This window comes from Hyla sarda, chromosome 4 (genome assembly GCF_029499605.1).
Source record: "Hyla sarda isolate aHylSar1 chromosome 4, aHylSar1.hap1, whole genome shotgun sequence".
Classification (NCBI taxonomy): domain Eukaryota; kingdom Metazoa; phylum Chordata; class Amphibia; order Anura; family Hylidae; genus Hyla; species Hyla sarda.
This window is the reverse complement of record NC_079192.1, coordinates 128,518,319-128,533,905: the sequence shown is the minus strand read 5'-3', so window position 1 is coordinate 128,533,905 and position 15,587 is coordinate 128,518,319. Positions and strand designations below refer to the sequence as shown.

General features: G+C 43.7%; 1 protein-coding gene across 3 annotated transcripts in view; it reads right to left on the bottom strand.

Annotated features, from left to right (window-relative positions):
- CRTC3 (CREB regulated transcription coactivator 3) overlaps window positions 1-15,587 on the bottom strand; it is a 121,649-nt gene that overhangs the window by 92,537 nt on the left and 13,525 nt on the right. The window lies entirely within an intron of this gene.

Genomic DNA, 15,587 nt, shown 5'->3' with positions numbered 1-15,587 from the left:
AGAAGAACAGGTTGGAAAAAGCAGATCTCCTCACAGGAGCAAAAAGTCAGACTATGCATGGAATCTCAAATTTTATTTTTCTAATTCTACTGCAGGTATAGGTCAGGAGAATTTCCACTTAAAGGGATACTCCAGCCCTAAGACATCTTATCCCCTATCCAAAGAGTAAGGGATAAGATGTCTGATCGCGGGGGTCCCGTCGCTGGGGACCCCCGCAATCTCTCATGCAGCATGAAGCAATGATCGCTCCATGTCTGAAGCAATGATCGCTCCAGGTCTGAAACCTCACGACCACGGGGCCAGAGTATGGTGACGTCACGCCCCGTCCCCTCAATGCAAGCCTATGGGAGGGGGCGTGACTGCTGTCACTCCCCCTACATTAAGCTTGCATTGAGAGGGCGGGGTGTTACGTCACGATACTCCGGCAGGTGGGTGCCGCATTGCGGGGGTCCCGGCGCTGGCGATCAGACATCTTATGCCTTATCCTTTTGATAGGGGACAATGTGTCTTAGGGCTGGAGTATCCCTTTAAGAGTTTGTTCAAGAGGAATTTACCTGAGTAATTCTGCTTGCTTATTCTGCTCCAATTTGCTCAACAAGTCTTTTTCAATTGACTTTAATGGACTTTCTGTTGTCCTGTTTACACTGAGGAATTTCTGCTAGCTGCATTCAGACGCTGAATTCTGTTCCGTCTGAAGATAGAACATGTTCATTCTTCAAGCAGAATCCTTAAGTAAAAGCCCATTGAAGTAAAAATCCATTTCATGCAGAATTCACACGGAATTCATGCGGAATCCAGAAAAGTAGAATTGAATAGCCTCCTCCTTCATTCCTCTTCATTTCCGTGTGGAAATTGCTTGCAAATTCCGCACGATGGATGAAATGACAGAAGTTAATTTCCTGACTGAAATTATTCCTCATGAATTCCTCAGTGTAAACACACCCTAAGGGTATGTTCACACTATGGAATTCCCCGCGGAATTCCGCTGTGTGAACTTAACATTAGTGTGAATGGGTCTCCACGAGACCTGTTCACACTGCGGAATTTCAGCGGCGGAATTGTTCCGCGCAGAGAATGAACATGCTCATTCTTTGCGTGGAAGTCCGCGAGCACTGCATAGCCGTCAATGGTGACGGCTCAGTGCCGCGCGGTCCTACCGCCGCCACCGTCTGCCAGGCTGAATCTCCACTCGCTGAATTCAGCGAGCAGAGATTCCGTTCACACACTCTACTGTGAACATACCCTAAGACAGAAGGCTGAGGCAGTGCATACACCTATCACTAAACGATTCCTATACATTGAAAAAGAAAATAAAAGTGGTGCACACAGAAAATGCCTGCTATATAGAGGAATACAGTAAACAATAAATAAATGCAAATATATTAATTATGAGACCATGGGGCCCTATGAATACATGGATAATAATTCCTTTGTTTTTATAAATGCCAACATATTCCTGAAACAGGAGTACCCAAAACACAGTGAGAACATACAAACTCCAGTACAGAACCCAGGACCCCAGTGCTGAAAGGCAACAGTGTTAACCACCAAAAACAGCAGAATTTTTTGTCACATGGGCCTCCATCAAGCCCTCTGTCTAAAAACACATGTAAAATGGTGAAAATTTTGAAGGTAGAGATCAGTAATGTAAAAGGTAACTCTTTATAGATCATTCTTCAGTAAACTGTAATGGACAAATAGAATAATAAGGTGCAGGACATATTAAGAGAATTACAGTATATATTAGGGTAGCGGCTTGTTAGCACTGAATAGCAATGACTACTTCCACTGAACATAGAGGAAAGCACAAGCTTCTCATTATTGCTGTGCTGACCTCACGCTTTTTGTGAACCTGTAATAAAAAGCTCCCAAGAGGTCTAATCTGAAGTGACAATACCAGTAGGTAGCAGACTTTCATCATGGGTGGATGGGGGAGGCTTGGCTTACTATCTGACCCATACAGAATAGAAGACAAAAAGAAGGCCTGGGCTCCTATAGGTAGATTATAAACTTAATGGAATAGAACTTTCAGCAGTTACCCATGTAATCAAAATTGTTTACATCAAAATATGTCATCTTCAATTGAGAAATGCAACAACTAGAAAGCATTCTGAACACAAATTTAAAAAACAACAAAGAAATCGCCCATATCATGATTACCTTGTATTGGACAAATTCTGGACATTTATGGCATATGTTTATAAATCCCACTGACTTTAATAGGCATGCCACAAACAGCGTAGCTCATAGTGTTACTCTGTTGCAGAACTCCTATTAAAAGAGTACTCTAGTGCAGACTATTCCAACTCCGTTGTGCCCGGGCTGAGAAAAAAGAAAATGAAAACAAACTTTCACTCACTTCCGGCGTTCCCCCGGAGCGCTGCTACAGCTGATCAGTCCTCCGGTCCAGTCTGCTGCCTTCTTCCTGTGCATGGATCGTCACACGGCACTCAGCCTATCACCGACCGAGGCGGATATCGATGCGACTGGTGATAGGCTGAGTGCCGCTTGATTATCCATGCATAGGAAGGCAGAAGACCGGAGTGGCGGACTGATCAGATGTAGCAGCGCTCCGGGGGAAAGCAGGAAGTGAGTGATCGTTTGTTTTCATTTTTTTCTCAGCCCGGGCACAACAGAGTTGGAATAGTCTGCACTAGAGTACTCCTTTAACGTTAATAGAAGTTAAAGTATCTCACATAGGTGAGTTCACCACTCACATTTTTGTAGATGATATAATAAAATATCTTTTCATGTGACAACACTGAAGAAATGACACTCTGCTACAATGTAAAATAGTGAGAGCACAGCCTCTATAACAATGTTTAATGTTGTGACCCCTCAAAATATCTCAACACAGCCATTAACCCCTTAAGGACCTAGGGAATACAGGTAAGCCATGGCTCCCTGGTACTTAAAGACCCAGGGCATACCTGTACGCCCGTGGGAATTCCGGTCCCCGTCGCGCACCGGGCGGGGACCGGGATGCCTGCTGAAATTGTTCAGCAGGCACCCAGTGCAAACCCCTGGGGGGGGGGGGGGTCCTGAGACAATTCAGATCAGCGATTAGCGGCAATTCCAGGTCAATCGGGTCTCCGGTCTAAGACGCCACCTATCACCCTTTACCAGCAGGAGTGAAGTGGCACCGGTGCCACCTCACCACCGGAGTGATTAGTCGGCCGGACCGGCTGACCAATCACCTGTCCGGCTGGGCGGCATCAGCAGCGCATCAGCAGTGGAGGGAGGGGGTGATTGGCGGTGGGGGTGTGGGGAGGCTTACCCGGGGTCCGGTGTGGTGGCGGTCCCCAGCGGACAAAGGGCATGCTGGGAGTTGTAGTTTTGCAACAGCTGGAGGTTTACCACCCCCATGTGAATGTACAGGGTACATTCACACAGGCAGGTTTACAGTAAGTTTCTTGCAGCAAGTTTGAGATACAGCAAATTTTCCGCTGCAGCTCAAGCTCCCAGCGAAAAACTCACTTTAAACCCGCCCATGTGAATGTACCCTAAAAACACTACACTACCACATAATAAAAAATAAAAAACACTATATATACACACACACCCAAACACAGTTACCTCCCACCCTTCCCAATAAAAATGAAAACGTCTGGTACGGCACTGTTTCCAAAACGGAGCCTCCAGCTTTTGCAAAACAACAACTCTTAGTATTGCCTGACAGTTAACAACTGTCCAGGCATGCTGGAAGTTTTGCAACAGCTGGATGCACCCTGTTTGGGAATCACTCTATACAAAGCATAGAATACTTCGATGTCCACCACTATGCAAAACCCTAAATTTAGACCTCAAATGCGCATGGTGCTCTCTCACTTCGGAGCCCTGTAGTATTTCAAGGAAACAGTTTAGGGCCACATATGGAGTATTTCCGTACTCGGGAGAAATCGCCTAACAAATTTTGGAGGGTTTGTCCTCCTTTCACCCCTTACGAAAAGGTAAAGTTGGAGTCTACTCCAGCATGTTATTGTAATAAAATTACATTTTTTACACTAACGCTGCCGGACTCTGCAGTAACTGTAAGTGTAATGAGGGAAAGGGGTTTGCGGGAGGGGGGGTTTGTGATGAAGGGAACGGGGTATGCGGGGGGGGGGGGGGGTTGTGATGGAGGGAACGGGTTATCGCGCAGGGGGGTTTGATGGAGGGAACGGGTTATGGCGCGGGGGGTTTGATGGAGGGGACGGGCTAGCGCCGTAGCGCCGCATGGAACTTATAGCTTATCTACACAGGGTGCCTCCAGCTGTTTCACTACTACAACTCCCAGCATGCACTGACAGCCAATAGATGTCAGGGCAAGATGGGAGTTGTAGTGGTGAAACAGCTGGAGGCACCCTGTGTAGATAAACTAAGGGCGGAAGTCCCCCCCAGCAGGCATCAGTGACATGGTGCCTGCTGGGGAAGTCTGCCTGGTAGTGAGCACACTACCAGGCAGACAAAAAGTTATTTTTAAAATAGTAAAAAGAAAAATTAAAAGCAGGGAGGGGGTTAGGGATAGATTGGCAATAGGCAGGGGCAGAAAAAAAAATAGGATGGCGAGAGCTACCCTTTAAAGGACAACTGTAGTGGTACCGTTTTACATATGCCCGTGCCTCAAAAACAAACAAAATAAACTCATACATACCTTCCTACGAGCCTCCGTTGGTCTGGCACAGGCCTCACGGTCCGGCAGTGCTGACCTCATTCCACTTCCTGGGGACGGGGACGCCGCAGAGCCATCGGCGTATCACCAGCCGTAGCGATGTCCCGCCCCGGCTGGTGATAGGCTGAGCCGACTGTCATGTAAGGAGCTCTGGCCGGCTTCTTACATGACAGTCGGCTCAGCCTATCACCAGCCGGGGCGGGACATCCCCATGGCCAGTGATATGCCGACGGCTCTGCCACGTCCCCGTCCCCAGGAAGTGGAATGACGTCAGCACTGCTGGACCGTGAGGCCTGTGCCGGACCAACGGGGGCTCGTAGGAATGTATGTATGAGTTTATTTTGTTTATTTTTGAGCCCCGGGCATATGTAAAACGGTACCACTACAGTTGTCCTTTAACACCCCACAGGTTATTATCGTGAAAATTATTTTTTTTTATTCTTTTTATTAAAATGCTGGTGGTTATCCCAAATTTTTCATTTTCACAAGGGTTAATAGGAAAAAAGCCTCCCCAAAATTTGTAACCCCATTTCTTCTGAGTATATAAATACCCCATGTGTGGACGTAAAGTGCTCTGCTGGCGCACTACAGGGCTCAGAAGAGACGGATCGCCATTGGGCTTTTGGAGAGAGAATTTGGCTGGAATTGGAGGCCATGTGAGTTTACAAAGCCCCCATGGTGGCAGAACAGCAGAGCCGCCCCCCCCCACGTGACCCCATTTTGGAAACTACACCCCCCACAGAATGTAATAAGGGGTGCCGTGAGCATTTACGTCCCCACTGGTGTCTGACAGATTTTTTGAACAGTGGTCCATGAAGATGAAAAATTTTATTTTTCAATTGCACAGCCCACTGTTCCAAAAGTCTGTCAAACATCAGTGGGGGTGTAAATGCTCATTGCACCCATTGTTACATTCTGTGAGCGGTGTAGTTTCCAAAATAGGGTCACATGTGGGCGGGTCCACTGTTCTGGCACCATGGGGGCTTTGTAAATGCACATGGCCTCGACATTAAAGGGGTATTCCAGGATTTTTTTTATTTGACTATGCTACAGGGGCTGTAAAGTTAGTGTAGTTCATAATCTAGTGTCTGTACCTGTGTGTGACTGTTTTCTCACAATTCTTCTGTGATTTTCACCCCCCTATTTATTTTTAACAGCATACAAAATGACAGTTGTCTCAGATTTTTCCTAGCTTGCAATGCGTCCGAGACCTGACTCACTAGTCAGCTGATGACAGGGAGCCTGTCTGCTTCAATGGGTGGAGCGATCGCTTTGTGGGAGAGAGTTCAACTGCAACTAATGCAACAGCTGTAGGCACCCTGATTGAAAACCACAGGTCTTTTGTTTCAATGGGTGGGGTGGCTGATGTTTGGGAGGGAGGAAAATGAAGTTGTGGGATTTGTAGTCAAAAAAAGAAAAGTCAAACAGAAAATACAAGTTCACAAACAGCTAGCCAAAGTGTTATGGTAATCTCATGACATAGCCATTTAGCCCCAAGACAAGCGCAGATCCTTCCTAAGCATGTCCATTACTGCCTGCCAGGTAGATACTAATCACCTTATGGTGGATAAGCCCTTTAATTCCAGCTAAATTCTCTCTCCAAAAGCCCAATGGCGCTCCTCTTCTGAGCATTGTAGTTCGCCCACAGAGCACTTTACATTAACACAAGTAATGTTTCCATACTCTGAAGTAGGGATCGACCGATTATCGGTTTGGCCGATATTATCGGCCGATAATCACGATTTTGGATGTTATCGGCAATTACCTTGCATTTAAATGGGCACGGTCAGATACAAAAACTTTTGATATGTTGTAAAGCATGCAAAACCAATAGATTTTGCAATTTCTTTCATTAGAAAATTTTAAGTATTTCATTCTGAAAAAGCCAGTCAAAGAACTGCCCCCCTGCCTGCTTGGACACATACTAGTCCTGCTGTGTCCATGCATCATGGACACACTTCCTTGATTGACAGCTGTGAGTGCAGGGCTCACAGCTGGAGGAAAAATCCTCCCATTGTCAGCTTGTGTCCCACTACTGTCAGTGAGGACAAGCTGGGAGTTTTAGTTTTGTTAATGCTAGGGTAGATGTGAGCAGACAGCATACCGAGGGAGGGGGTGGAGACCTGCAGTGATGCCACGCCCCCTCCCTTTGAGAGGAATTCAGACTAGTGAGCTACATTAAAAGTGTAATATTAAAATAAAGGTGCTAGACACATACAAATTAGATGTACATGGTCAGGATTAGGTACTGAGTGATATATAACTACTTTAAAATATCAAGCACAGCCAAATACTTTCCAGGTGATGACAGTCTTTTCGATGGGCTAAAAATATTGTTTTCTATCAAGTTTCTCCTGATGTACAATTGTTTTGGTTGAAATCATCAACATTAATCTAACATTTTTAGTGTTCTTCTATCACATTCAATTGAAACATTTATTTAAATCATAATTCCACAATAAAAAATGGAAGCCATATCCTGATCCTAGTACACACCCACTAACAAATGGCTCTAAGGGACTCATTAGACATACACATTAGTCACAAACACAGTAGTAGTCACCTGTCCCTGGAGGACTGAAGATGCTTCAATTACACCACTATGAAGAAGACAAAACATAATGCGTCTACCCAAGGCCGATACACAATAATGTTCACCAGACTGTAATTCTATAACAGGCCATGATGTCCAATCAGATCACATTGGTATCTGGGACTATAAGCTGGACAGACAACACTAGACAACTCCAGAAATCAGGAGGTCAAAAGGTCATTACAGATTACTACCAACACAAGACAGGGAGTATATACAAAAATAAAACAATTCATATGATGTATATGATTGATGCACTTGTATGTCTTCAATCTTCAATGAGGTATGTCAGGTCATATGACTCGGATGTCCAATCAACAGCAGCCTGACTGCTCTAACCCATATCAATCTCTACAAAGAGGTGCAGTGGTACCAGTAAACCACAGTAACACTTCTATTGTCAAGAGTTTCCAGAGGCCAAATGATCAGTCATTGCCTTTAATAGACCAGCCTTGTGGCCTACCATGATTTAGTTGTATTTTCTATACATGGACAGATCACCAATGATGGGGTTTTTACCACTGATTTTGTTCATGCATTTATACATTGATCTTTTTAAAGGGGTACTCCGCTGCTCAGTGTTTCACTGTTCCGAACGCTGGAGTTGGCAGCTCGTGACATCATAGCCCTCCCTGCCCCCTCATGATGTCACGCCCCACCCCCTCACTGCAAGTCTATGGAAGCGGGGTGACAGCCATCACGCCCCCTCCCATAGACTTGCATTGAGGGGGTGGGGCTATGACGTCATGAGCTCCCGGCGCCAGTGTTCAGAACAGTTTGTTCCAACCGCTGAGCAGCGGAGTACCACTTTAAGGTTATACAAAACTGCTACTTGTATACGGGCCTTAATGCATCCCTCCTGTCAAAATGTCACTCTTCATAAGAGATCAGAAACCAAGGGGCTGCATTCACCTATTACGTCTTAACTGGGGTATTCTTATACTCAGCAGTTTATTTTTAAATATTAATATGTTGCTTCCAAGTTAAGCGATTGGAGCAGGACCTGCCCGCTGAGCAAATCTCTGATCATGACTGGACTAAGTTGCAGCCAGTGATTGGCTGGGCCTGCAGATCCCACACAAAGCTCTCTTCTCTGAGGCAAGGTGAGGATTGGGGAACCAAATGGTAGCAAACAGAAGCTGCAGGTAACCAGAGCTAGGTAAGTATAATAAAAATACTGGAACACTCCCTTTAAATCTAAGAAACTACTACAGTGATTACAGAAGTGGTCATGGCAACGCATGTCCCCTGAGCTTTCGACTACCACTTTTTCCCTTGGAAAATAGGAAGAACCAATAGTCTTACAATACCTCAAGAGACTACAATGCCACCTGAGAGCAGTTTATTACATATTAGATAATACATACTCTACATATTAGAGCAGCACAGCTTCTTCTATGGAGAAAGCAGAGCAATTTCACTGCAGTGCCAGGTATCCCCAGCTAATTCCGCTTCCTTCCACACTCTAAAACCCACCCAATGATTTGGCATTTAGGCTGTGAGCCTCATGGGGACAGTAGGTAAGGATGACAGGCTTTGTAATGGGCTGTGGATTAGGTCTGCATTATATGGATAAAGCAATTATTATTAATTCATTGGTCTTTATTCTTCTGCAGAATTAAACCAGACCCAAATTTTTTTTATAAGGAACTATTATTGTTTTTTTTTTTTTTTTATACATCACAATAATTAAAATGCAATAATTAAAAAATGAATTCAGTAAGGTGTCTAAAGGATTTGAAGAAGACCTGTAACCTCTCCTGAAGTGTATTCCCCATAATATAACATTTACTGAGCACCCATTATTATAGCTATGTGCCATTCCCCTAAGAAAATATTTTCGTATATAATGTATGATCGAGGAGCCATAGGCCAAGGGAATGACCACTCGTCCATCTGTATTCTACGATATCCCATACCCACCCATTCACTTCTACTTGTCAGTGGAAAATCCACAATACTGGCAGATTTTCAGATTGCCGGCGGACCCACTGGAATGACTGGTAGTGAAATTTGCAGGGAGATATCAATGTGAGAATGTACTTTTATACTTCTGTTCCTTGTTGAACTTTATACGAGAACGGAGTTGAAAAACCAAAAGAGAACTTAAAAATAAAAAATAAAAAAATATGGCAATTAATGCACTACAAGTGTAATGTGAGGCTTGTCCTCAAAGAGCCTCAAGTCCACCAGATGACAAAGCAGGATCTTATATCTTCTACTCCTTAAGGCTGGGTCCACACTACGTTTTGTCCCATACGGGAGCGCATACGGCAGGGGGGAGCTAAAAGCTCGCGCTCCCGTATATTACCGTATGCGCTTTTACAACCGGACCTAAAACCGTGGTTGACCACAGTTTTAGGTCCGGTTGTAAAAGCGCATACGGCGCAAAAATGAGCCGACCGGACCGAACGTTTCACTCCGGTCGGCTCATTGAAATGAATGACATACGGGAGCGCATACGGTAACATACGGGAGCGCGAGCTTTTAGCTCCCCCCTGCCGTATGCGCTCCCGTATGGGACAAAACGTAGTGTGGACCCAGCCTAACCTGGGTTCAATAGCGTGGCACCGATTGAATCCGTCATACACAATGTGCAGTGGAATTCCACTGACAGCAATGGGATTCTGTTGTACCAGAATTTCAGAGCCCATTCTGCTCGGAAATTCTGTATCGTGAACCCGTTCAAACAGCAATATGGGGAGCAATACATAGCAGAAATACTGAGAGTAAGCTTTTGAATTATGTCACACAATTTATTCTTTTAACTACATTTTAATTGCAGTAATAGAGACAGAGAAGCACCATTTAATGGGGCTATTCTCCAGCAATTTACTGAGAATAAGTGACCTCATTCCAGCATATTTGGAAGGAGCACTCAAATGTGAGGCAGGTATGAACAGTGTATATTTCCAGTGAAAACAATAGAACCAGCTTTACAAATTTTATTTTGGCACATAATACCTGGCCTTAGTAGTCATGGCAGAAACGTTTCTGTCCCTTCTACCACAACAGCCACAGTGGTGCATTGCAATTCTCCCCTTCCTTTACATTAGTCACAACAGTGACCTGAGCCATCCAAAAAATGGGCGACACCACCACCTTGCAGTTCCTCTTCACCAGTGCCATAATAAAAGCAATCACAGCACAAACATTTCCCAAATATGCTTGTATTGTTACACAAGCCCATAATTAAAAAAGTACTGTATATACTCGAGTATAAGCCGACCTGAATATAAGCCGAGGCCCCTAATTTAACCCCAAAATCCCAGAAAAAGTTATTGACTCGAGTATATATTCGGTAGCTGTGCATGCTGCATCCTGAACAGAGGTGGTCACTATACAATCTTTTATTAGCTCAAAAATCACATGTTGGCGAGTTTCTCTTCTTGCACATTGAACCTTTTTGAAACAATATAAAAAAGTAATAAAAGTACATGTCTAAATATATTTACATACTAATAGCAAAAACAACTGTATATATGATGTGTTCTCAAAGTCCATCTATGTCAGTACAGAACAATTGACACTTCTATAGGGCTGAAACAACTAATAGATTATGAATATATTTTCATCATCGATCAGTTAATTGATTAGTTCAACCAATTTGTTCCCATGCAAAGAGTGATTATCACTATGTATATATGCAACTGTGGTCCTCGGCAGCCTGTTTAGTGAAGAGGTGGCCCAGCACACACAACCTTCTGCTTCCTGCAGCTATCGTGATTCCGGGATTGTCAGGCTCTGTGCTGAAGGCCAGACTCGCAGTAGTTGCAGAGAGAAGATGCAGGAAGTAGAAGAATATGGGGGAGATTTATCAAAGGATTTACCATATATACTTGAGTATAAGCAGAGTTTTTATACTCGAGTGAACTCTCCGCCTGTCAATCCCCTTCAGTGGTCTTCAACCTGCAGATCTCCAGATGTTGCAAAACTACAACTCCCAGCATGCCTGGACAGCCATCGGCTGTCCGTGTATGCTGGGAATTGTAGTTTTGAAACCTCTGGAGGTCCGCAGGTTGAAGACCACTGTCACCTTCGTCATCATCCAGACCCCCTTTAGTTTTCTACTTGCCTCCCCTCGCCGGGAAGTTAGGGTGAGATGGTCCGGGCCATCTAAGCTGCAGGGACCGTTCGGTGGGGAGGGTTACTCGTTCCGGGCTGTCCATTTTCACCGGGAGGGGGGGGGGGCCTCTACTCCGCTCCGGGCCCGGCCCTGGACTATTGACCTTGATGTATTTCCCACCCTAGGCTTATAGTCGAAGTCAATAACTTTTCCTGGGTTTTTGGGGTGAAATTAGGGGCCTCGGCTTATATTCGGGTCGGCTTATACTCGAGTATATACGGTAGACTGCTTTTTCCTGTCTAAAATTGTCGCACAGAGAGTCGCAGTTAAATACGTGTGACTTTTTCACAACTTTTGCTTTAGATGATTTTTAGAACATGACGCATTTAGTGTATTTTAGACGGAAAAATGCATTGGTGCTGAATTTATCATTAGCGACTTTTCAGCAAAAAGTCGCATGGACCAAAAGTACGCTGAAATGTCAGATCATGCTGGAGCAGGTTTAAATACAGTCTAAACCATAGATCCCGAAGTCTGTGCGCAGAATTTATTAAGAGTCGTGCGGCTTGCGCACAATAGACCGGCCTTATGCTCTGTAGGTTGGTCTATATTGATGAGGGAAATTGACAGCTTTGATAAATCCCCCCTATGTGTCCTGGCCCCCCTCTTCCCTAAATAGGCTGCTGGGGGCAAGTAGGATGGGCAACCAGGGAATGTGCTGCTCCTCCTATCTGGCCACAGGTAAGAAACGTGGAGGGGGTATAACTTAAAAAAGGAAAAACAAAAACAAATTATATTTAAAAGATTATTATACATATTTAAATTTAATAAAAAGCTACTCCTCTCAGCCTCTGCAAAGCTCAATATCTGACAGACCCCACAAAACACACAATGCATCCCTTACCTAAAACACACAGAAGACCTTTTTTCTGCTCCATGTTTGAGCTGGAGTAAATTTAGTCAATTTTTAACCTTGTTGCGACTGTCGCAGTTGATCAATACCCAACTAAAGCGAATCCATTTTGAAAAATTTACTACGTAAGCAAGTTTGAATTTTCTTGCTTTTCTTGTTCTTCATGCAAATTGTCGCACGAAAACACACGTAGTCGCAGTTGCGACAATTTTGCGACAATTATAGTAAAGAAAACCTCACTAAAGCAGTTGATAAATGTCCATCTAAGTGTTAAACTGGCTCCATGTATTGGGCAAGTGCAAGAAATACCCACATATAATGTATAGATTATTTTTCTAGTAACAGAGTATGCATTAACCATCAAAAGGGTATGGAATATGTAGATGTTGACTGACAGTGGCGTCTAAAGGGACATGTGAATGCTCCCTGGTGGGTTAGTGGGGTTAGTGGGGTTGATGATCCCCCCCCCCTCCCCCCCCCCCCCCCCGCACGATCCACTACAGAGGTGACCGGAAGGCTTATCTCTGCTTCCCTGGTGTCCATGGCTCTGTCATTGATAGAGCCTAGTCCAGGCAGGCACTATCAATGGATCGTAGAGCACACAGATCAATGGAGTTCTATGGACCTCCATTGACCTGTATGAGGAATCTAATGATTCCTCCTAAAAGTCCACTAAGGGACTAATAAAGTGTAAAATAAAATGTTAATTAGGGCTGCACGATATATTGCAAAAGCAATCGAATCGCGATATTTGCTTTCTGCGATATAGCAATACGACATGATTATGGCGCAAAAAATTAGCCCTCATACAGCCTCGTATGCGGGAGGGGGGGGGGGGAAGCTATAGGGGTCAATAAAAAAAATTTACATTTTTTTTTTAAAAGTTCAGAATTTTTTTTTTATTAGTAAAACATGACTGAAACTATACAAGTCTAGTATTGCTGTAATTAGGCCGGCCTAAAGTATCAAAATAACATGTTAGCTGACCACAAGGTAAATGGCGGAGAAAAGAAAACCACCAAATCTGCAAAAAAAACTATCTTTTACTATTTCAATTTCACCTCACCAATTTTTTTTTTTGTTTCTGGGCGTATGCTATGGAAAAATTAAAAAGGTATCATTATAGTAGTTAGTTATGGCTATTATAGGGCGAGGAGGGAAAAAAAGAGTGTAAAAGCAAAAAATTGGCCCAGACAAGTGGATCGTCATGAGGGACAAGTAGATTTTGCTCGGTGGACAAGTAGTTTTTTTTATAAAATTTGCACACCCCTGCGCTGTTAATATGCACCGGTCATGTCACATACACATGTTAAACTGGCAACATATTGCAGTATGGGGTAAAAAGCATATACCAGCCTATCGCCTAAATCCTATCGCCCGACGCCCGGGACAAGTAGTTTTGGGTGCCAGGCAGGTGAATTGTTCATAGATTTAGCCCTGTATCGGGCTAGCAGGGACAGACCGGCTTCCCCCTTATTTTTCTTTAGTGCAGTCTGTCCTCCTTCACAAACAGAAATCCTCCCCAGCCCAGTGCAGTGCGTCCTCTCAGCAGCGGGTGTATGTATGATGTTATATGTATATATGTAATGTATGATATAGGGGTCAGTGGCCGGTGTATGTATATGTGTATGTATGTTTTGTACAGGGGCGGACTGACAAGTGCTGCTGCCAGTTGTGCTAATTTTATTTATTTTAGTGGTTTCTGGCCACCCAAACTAAATTGCACCATCAGAATCCCCCCCTTCATACTCACCCGCCGACTCACAACTTCCAGCATGTTGCACCATAACCTAAACTGTAGAACTATAATGTGTAACATGCTGGGAGTTGTAGTTTTGGTTCGGGTCAGCTGCAGAGCCATAGGCTGCATCAGGGCATGCTGGGTGTTGTAGTTACTAACTGCAATTCCCAGTATTCCTTGACACAGCCTATGGCTCTGCAGCTGACACGAACCAAAACTACAAATCCCAGCATGTTACAAAATAACCTTAACTGTCCTACTATACAGTGCAACATGCTGCAACACCCACAGAACCATAGACTGTATCAGGGCATGCTGGGAGTTGTAGTTATCTAGTAACTAAATGCAACTTCCAGCATTTTCTGACACATAAATTAGAGTAAATAAAATGCACCATCTAAACTGGAGAACCAGAACCCCCCTAGTAACACAGCGTTGTTCACCGTTTTCCAATCAAAAGACTCCGTATATAAGTCCATATGAAGACTGAGAAATAGTGATTAAAATATTTTAAAAAGTGTGTATATATGTGAATAAGCCCCTTTCCTAATAAAACTTCTGATAATAAATGGTTCCAATAAAAACTACAGATCACGGCACTTAAGATTACCCTCATACATCCCTATATATGGAAAAATTGGCGTTATAGGGGTCAGATGGCGGGGGGGGGCTTGCCTCGAGCGTAAAAGGAGAAACAGCTCTCCTGCCGCTAATAGCCTGGCACGCTGCAATCGCCATGGCCGCTATTAAACCATTAGATCTCCGCTGTCTAAGTGACAACAGTGTCTAAAGGGATCTTATATCTATCCCTGGTGGTCTAGTGGGGTGGATCAGACTATTTTGGTTGAAATTATTTCATCTACCAGGACAAGTGGATTTTCTTGAGGGACAAGTAGATTGTGTTCCGCTTTAGTCCCTTGGACAAGTAGTTTTTTTTTTTTTTTTTTTTCCACACCCCTGTACCAGGCATATTTTTTTCATGAATTTGATTGCTTTACTTCCATAAAAAAACCATTTTGTAATCCATCCAAGAGTGTAGTGAGGCTTAGCTCAGGGTCAGCAATGCCCTAGTGCCCCAACGCCAAAAAAGACCGGTCCCTAGAGGCAGGGAACAAACTCTCTGATTCTAGCTATTGTGACGCACACACAAAAAAAAATAATAATAATTTTATTTTTATAGAAATAAAGCAACCAAATCTCTGAAGAAAGGTATGCCTGGATTAAGCCGTCTAACCCCTTCTGCAATGTGTTGCCAGTTTAACAAGTGTATATGACGTGACAGATGCACTTTAAAGGTTATGAAAATCTTTGAAAACAATAGATGCTCCATTGCAGCTAAAATCATATACAAAGCAGCCTGACAAAGTTTTCAATAAAACAAAAAAAAACAACATTTGCGCAACAGCTTGTATCTCCATGGTAACAGGGCATATAAAGTTGGGAATAGTGTACATTAGTATGAAGTAGGATTAGACGCAAAGACAAGACTTCATATATGGGTCTGTAGATGGGAAAAATAAGAGTTATGACTATTATAGGGCGAGGAGGAAAAAAATAAACTAATAAAGACATTATTTATATACTATTTGGGTTGAAATTATTTTGTGTACCAGAACAAGTGGA